The following is a 6000-nucleotide window of genomic DNA, read 5'->3' on the forward strand; positions in this document are numbered from 1 at the left end:
TGGAATCAGGAGACATTTGCACTCTGCTATCAGAATGACATCATAACTAAAGCAGCCTTCAGCCAGAAGCCTTAGGCTCTCCCTAAGCAGAGGCCGGAGGGTTGCCCGCTACCCCCCTGCATCTCCCCAGGCCAAAGCTGAGTCCCCTGCCCCTTCCCGTCAGGCTGGTGGGCCGAGCTGCCAGCAAATTTCCTAGCAAACAGAAACTAGGATTACAGTTTTCGCCCAAGAAAATCTACTTTTCCCCAGGTTCTGAACACTGTAAATAAATAACACACTATTGTGTTTTTAATAAAATTTGAGATATTATAAAAATCACTTATCTGGACAGGCCACGGTTGATATTTTATGAATGTAGCTACATTTTGGCTATAGAATTTATGGCATTTCCAACAGAATTGTCAGTCTCTCGGTGACGGTCTTTAGTAAAGAAGCCCTGAACACTCTCCTTCGAGCACTAGAAATAAATGATGCTGGAGAAATTGGGGGGGGGGGGGCAGGGAAGGAGCTAAGGGGGAAGCCCTTCTTGCCCCTGTTGTGCCTGCTTTCCTTTCTTTTTAAAGCACAGCCGATCACACACACACACACACACACACACAGAGCCAGAGACACAAACCTTAGAATAATGGGGGAGGCATTTGGCGACGAGCTGCAGACGCGGCGCGGCGCGACTAGCAGCCGGCCCGGCTCGCTCTCTGGCTCGCAGCTCTACCCTCCACGGCGGCGGGGACCGACTACCCGCCCGGACCCGAGATGCCCAACTCCACCGCGTCCCAATGATCGCCTCCCGATTCTCGCTACAGGTACACGCCTGGCCCAAACACCTCACCTGACCGGAAAACTCGGGAGACAGACGGGGGAAAAGTTGTGCAAGCTGCTAGCCGGGAGCGCCGGAGCCGGCGGCTGCAGTCCTCCCGCCAGCGAGCAGCCCTCCGCCGGGGCACCTCGCTCGCCTGCTTTGCGCGCTAACCTCGGGGCGCACCGAGGCCACGGCAGGGCACTTACTTGGCACTCGCTTTTGAGCGTGCTGGTCGTCGCAGTTTTCACTTGGGTTTTCAAACAAGTTTCAGGGAGGGAGAATGAGGGGAAAGGAAAAAAAGAAAGGAAAAAAAAAGAAAGATCCAATTATGCAAATAGGCTCCGGACTGGGAGGCGCGCGTCGAGTCTGACGCCGCTACCGTACTTGTTCTCGGAGCAGCCCCGGGCCGGGCAGATTTATGGGGGCGCGTCACGGCTACGCCAGGTCCCGCCGCCGGAGCATCTCGAAGTTAATTAAAGCGGTAATGTCCACTTTCCCGGCGACCCTCCGTGCGCGGGTTTACTGTTTCACCGTCCAACCCGACCCGGGCGGGGGCGGAGACGCTCTCCCCGCGCCTCTCTTCCTTCCCTCTTCTTGCTCCCCCTCTTTTTCCTCTTTCGTCTCTTTAAGTCGCCTGCCTTCCACTCAGTGAACAATGAACAAAGATGTGAGTGATGGGAAAAGATCGCCCCCTCCCAACCCCAGCAGTGAGCAAAGCCGGTCTCAAAGTAAAAATCCAGTTGCTAATATCAAACTGGAAAAGAAAACAGTGCGTTCCCAGTCTAACCCCCCCCCCCCACACACACACGCACGCACGCACGCTCACCCCACCCCAAGTTCACCTAAGCCCTGGTTGGGGGCGGGGGCGCAAGGCCAGGGCTCCAGGGGCTGCCCAACGCGCCCGGGACACCGGGGACAACGGACACTGCGGTGGAGAGCACTCGGGCCCAGCCTGCTTCTCGCTCCCCTCCCCGCCTGCCTTCCCCCCAACCCCCTCCCTGAGTCTACACCGGCCAGCCCGGCCCCGCGGCCCGCTCCGGCTGCCCGGCGGCCGGATGCGCTCAGCAAACGCGGCCCCTGTCGGTTTTCTGCTAAACTGCACAGCGGCGGCGGCTGCCGGGAGAAGGCGCAGGAGCAGCCGAGGCCGGCACCGCGCGCGCACTCACCCCGCCCGGCCCACTGCCCCTACCGGCGACCGACCGGCCGCCCGCTCCCACCCGCACGCACTCTTGCGCGCCCACCAGCGCCCGCGGGCTCCCCGACCCGCAGGCCAGGACGCCGCGCAGCCGCCGTATTTTCTGCTAAAGTGAAAATGAAGGCGGCTGACAAATCACGTCTCCTGTGAGGCACTCGTTAGACATAACAATATCCGGCAAACAAAACCCAGCCGTGGCTGCGACCGGCGCGCGGGGCTGGGACCCCGCCCTGCCCCTCCTCGCCCCCGCTCTGTGCTCAGGCCTGCGCGGTCCCCAACCCACCCCCAATCGATCGTCCGACCTTCCACCTAATTCGAGGGTTGTGTGCACTTTCGCCGAGAGGCGGACATAGGAACGTTCACAATACAGAAGTGGGAAAAGGAGGGGAGACAACTTTCCACCTGTCCCCAAAGAAAGCCCTGCAGGAGTTTTCTCAGAAGAGTGGGCTGGGGACAGATCTCTGCCCCCGAGTCCCCTTTTCTTTCTTTTTCCTAACTTCCCAGCTCCTGCGTTTCCACCTTCCACTTCACACACATCCATCTATATACAGATATCTATATTTTAAATTATTTGCAAAACTGCAACAGATGGGCGCGTCGAGATCTGGACACTTTCCTACTCATCATCAAAGAAAAGCTCCCCCCCCCCTTTTTTTTTTTGCCTAAAATACATCCTGGTCCCGCCTACGACTGTTTTCCTCAATTCTTCATCTTCAAAAAATGTCTTGAAGCAAACAGAAAGGTTTATCAGCAAAGATCATTTTCCTCCCAGTCATACATCTGGCCTGGGGATTCCGTTCCCCCAAACTGCGCTCTTTCCAGACGCCCCCAACCCTCCGTCTCCCCGCCTTCCTAAGCCCCCACGCCCGTACTCCCTCACTCTGATTGGCCTCATTTCTCCAGCCCCGGGCTGGCCGGCTCAGTTCCCTCCATAACCTGTTACTTACTTATTTCTTTATTTTTTATCTTTGGCCCCGGGATTGGCCCCCAGGGCCTGGGCTAGGCTGGGGCAGGTGCTGCGGGCACCACCTGCGCTGGCAGGCGCCACGGCCTTTCCTGGGGTCGCAAGTTCGGACCCTGACACCCCGGCCCTACCGAGCCCCCGGCCTTGGCCTCGCCCGACTCCCCGGGTACAAGAGGCCAATGAAAACACAAAATGGCAGGTCTCAGCGGCCCTTGGCGCTGTAAGCATCGGCTAACTTTGATTTAAAAAAAAAAAAAAATTACAAATTACCCTTTCTACCCCCCGGCGGCGGGGCCGGAATCCCGCAGCGAGCCGCGGAGGAAGAAAGGGAGCGGGGGGCGCACGATTCTCAGGCAAAGCAGAAAATGGGGAAAGTCACTTGAGCAGAAGTTTCCGCGGCCCCGGGCTCCCAGTCTCCACAGACTCCCCCCACCCCCCAGACCCTTTTGAAAGTTTCCCGGGGCCGAGAGCGGCTCGCGGGCCGCGCGCGGCTGGGGGGCGCGGGCTGGGCCCGGAGCGGGGCGCGGGGTCCCGCTGGCGCGCCCGGCGCGAGGCCCGGCGACTCCTTTTCAAAGTAACGGTCCCGGGACCGCGGCGGGGGAGGCGGCGGCCCAGGCGCGGGTCCCGCTCGCCGCCGAAGTTCTCTAGCGCCCTTCGATGCCCGGCCGCCGCCGCTTTCCCGGTTTCTTCCTCTTTTCTTCCCCCCGCTGACAGCTTCTCTCGCCAACGTCACAGCCACGGATATTTAATTAGACCGTATTTTTTAATCGCGATGGGGCGAGAAGGAACCCGGCGGCAGGCCTCGCGGAGATGGAGAGGGGGAGGGGACGGGGGGGCCGCGCCAAGAGTCCAAACTCACTTTGCCACCTCCCGGACGCCAGGGCCATCCCCCCCCGCCGCGCCCCCCCCGGCCCCCCACCCCCACCGCGCCGCGCCCCGAGACCCCCCCACCTTTGTTTTCCTTACCTTAAACACTGAAACGCGGGTGTCGGGAGCAAACTCGGGCACGTAAACGGAGCGTTGTAAAAGATTGTGTTCAATGAATAATGAAACATGTCCACATGATTGACTTGATCATTTTCCGGGGCTGAGGGGGGACGGGCGCCCTGCTCGCGCGCCTCGCTCGCCCACTCGGCAGAGCCCTGCGAACTGTTCCCAGCCCAGCCGGGGCAGGGCGGGCTCGATTTTCGTCTGCCTCTTTTCAGAATCGCCCCGTTCATTGATACTCATCACCCAGCCCCAGCAGACATCCCCATCCCCGGCTCGGCCTCCCCCTATCTGGTAGGTGAAATGCATTGTACCATTAAAAACGCTCTCCATTGTCGCCCTGGCATAATTCACAGCAACTAGATAGGTCTTGCGGCATTTAGCTTTGATGAGCCAGAGACTGAACCCTTGATATAATAATCTACAAAGAATGGTGTGTGATCGTCCATTTTTTCTCTCTGTCTAGCAACTAAGAAACCATTTAACACAGCGCAGCTTGCTTCTGACCTTGAGCTCATGTAAACACACTTATTAAAATCTATCTATTCTCCAAGAGCTACATTCTGATTGTCAGACTCGTTACTGAGACATATATCAGCCCCTTCGCTTGTCACTACTTTGCATTCCTGCCTTTGACTAAAGAATTTTTTATCCAGCCGAGAGGGAGAGAGAGATTGCCACGGAGGGAGAGGAGAGAGACGGAAAAGGGGAGACGAAAAAGCGTAATTCTTACCTGCTCCTGAAACTATTTAAAGTCTGTTTCTTTTCTGGGGGAAAAAAAAAAAAAAAAACTCCCGGGTGAATCTCGGTGGACAGCGGGACGCGGAGAATCAGTCACAGCCCGGGCGTTTAAGGGAGTCATCAGCGATCAAATGACGTTGATCCGCGCTGTAACCTTGTGGCGTATTTAATGTAAATAAGGCAGTTATGTTGCCAATCGCCGCGATACAAACACGAAGAGGTCGTCAGCCTCGCCTCCCGCGCCTGCCATTAGAGGCGACTTTATTTACAGACACTATTTAGGAGATCATGATAATTCTAAAACAATACTAGTGCCAAATGATTATGAAAATATGATTTTAATTAATCACGTAGTAGGCAAGGAAATTAGCATACGGTAATTAAACTTCGAGAAAAACGTCACGCAGGTTCTCTGCCTTATGGGTCCAGAATACTCATCACGCGGTGGGCTCCAGGACTTAATTATCAAACAAAATAACTTTTTTAAGGCAACTTTGCAAATGCTGGTCCTCAAGGCAAACGCTTTGGTAAATAGTATAAGGCGAGGTAACAAGGTAGAGATGTGAGTGATGCTTGAGGTTGGGTTTCTGTGAAGCAAGGAAGAGGGGGAAGAAGGGGGGAAAAAGCTGAATAATGCAATTATGGATTCTCTGTCCTAGAGTTGACAAAAGCTGGTGCCTCAAAAGCCTCTTTGTTATGGGATTATATAATGATCCTGGTGTCATTATGGGGAAAAAAAGATTCAGTAATAATAATAAAAGAAGTATCCAGATACACCAATGAGGAGCTTGTTTTAAAGAAAAGGCTCGCATGTGACATTGGGGCATGTTAATAGCAGAAACACAGGATCCAAAAGAGTTGACAAAGAAGGAGAAAGGGAGGGAGAGAGAGGGGAAAAGAGAGAGAGAAGGAGCGGGGGAGGAGAGAGAGACTGAAGAGAGGCCTGTGTTGTGCATGATTAAGAAATGATGGAGACTGATTGATTATTCAAAACGTCAAGCCACAGGGACACTTAATACATTGATTCAGGTAAAACTTGTTCCAGCCTGCCCAGACTGAGTTTCCCTTAGGTGACTGGAGGGTTTAAACCAGGGCACCACAACACATAAAAAGCAAAAATATAGAAAAAGCACGACACAGCCGCCCCATCGCCGACCCCTTCCTAGAGGAGGGACCACTTAGTTGCAAATAACCTGTCCAACAGTGGAGCGAGATGCAGAAAACTTCACACTGGAAGACCAACCTGGCAGTAGTCAAGAACTGGGATCTCAGATAACAGGCAGAGACCCAGCCTCCCAGGGCACCTGGCCATTG

General features: G+C 55.2%; 1 protein-coding gene across 6 annotated transcripts in view; it reads right to left on the reverse strand.

The window, feature by feature from the left end:
- Positions 1-4872, reverse strand: part of ZNF536 (zinc finger protein 536) — a 446058-nt gene extending 441186 nt beyond the window's left edge. For 3 of the 6 annotated variants that reach the window (XM_043437647.1, XM_043437643.1, XM_043437648.1), the window contains exon 1: positions 3925-4057. The gene's annotated coding sequence lies outside the window, so the exon portion shown is untranslated. Of the gene's footprint in view, positions 1-1005; positions 1478-3924; positions 4058-4678 lie in introns of those variants that run through there. The other 3 variants (XM_043437645.1, XM_043437646.1, XM_043437644.1) reach the window with 3 other exon arrangements.
- Positions 4873-6000: the final 1128 nt, after the last annotated feature.

This window comes from Cervus canadensis, chromosome 18 (genome assembly GCF_019320065.1).
Source record: "Cervus canadensis isolate Bull #8, Minnesota chromosome 18, ASM1932006v1, whole genome shotgun sequence".
NCBI classification, from domain to species: Eukaryota; Metazoa; Chordata; class Mammalia; order Artiodactyla; family Cervidae; genus Cervus; species Cervus canadensis.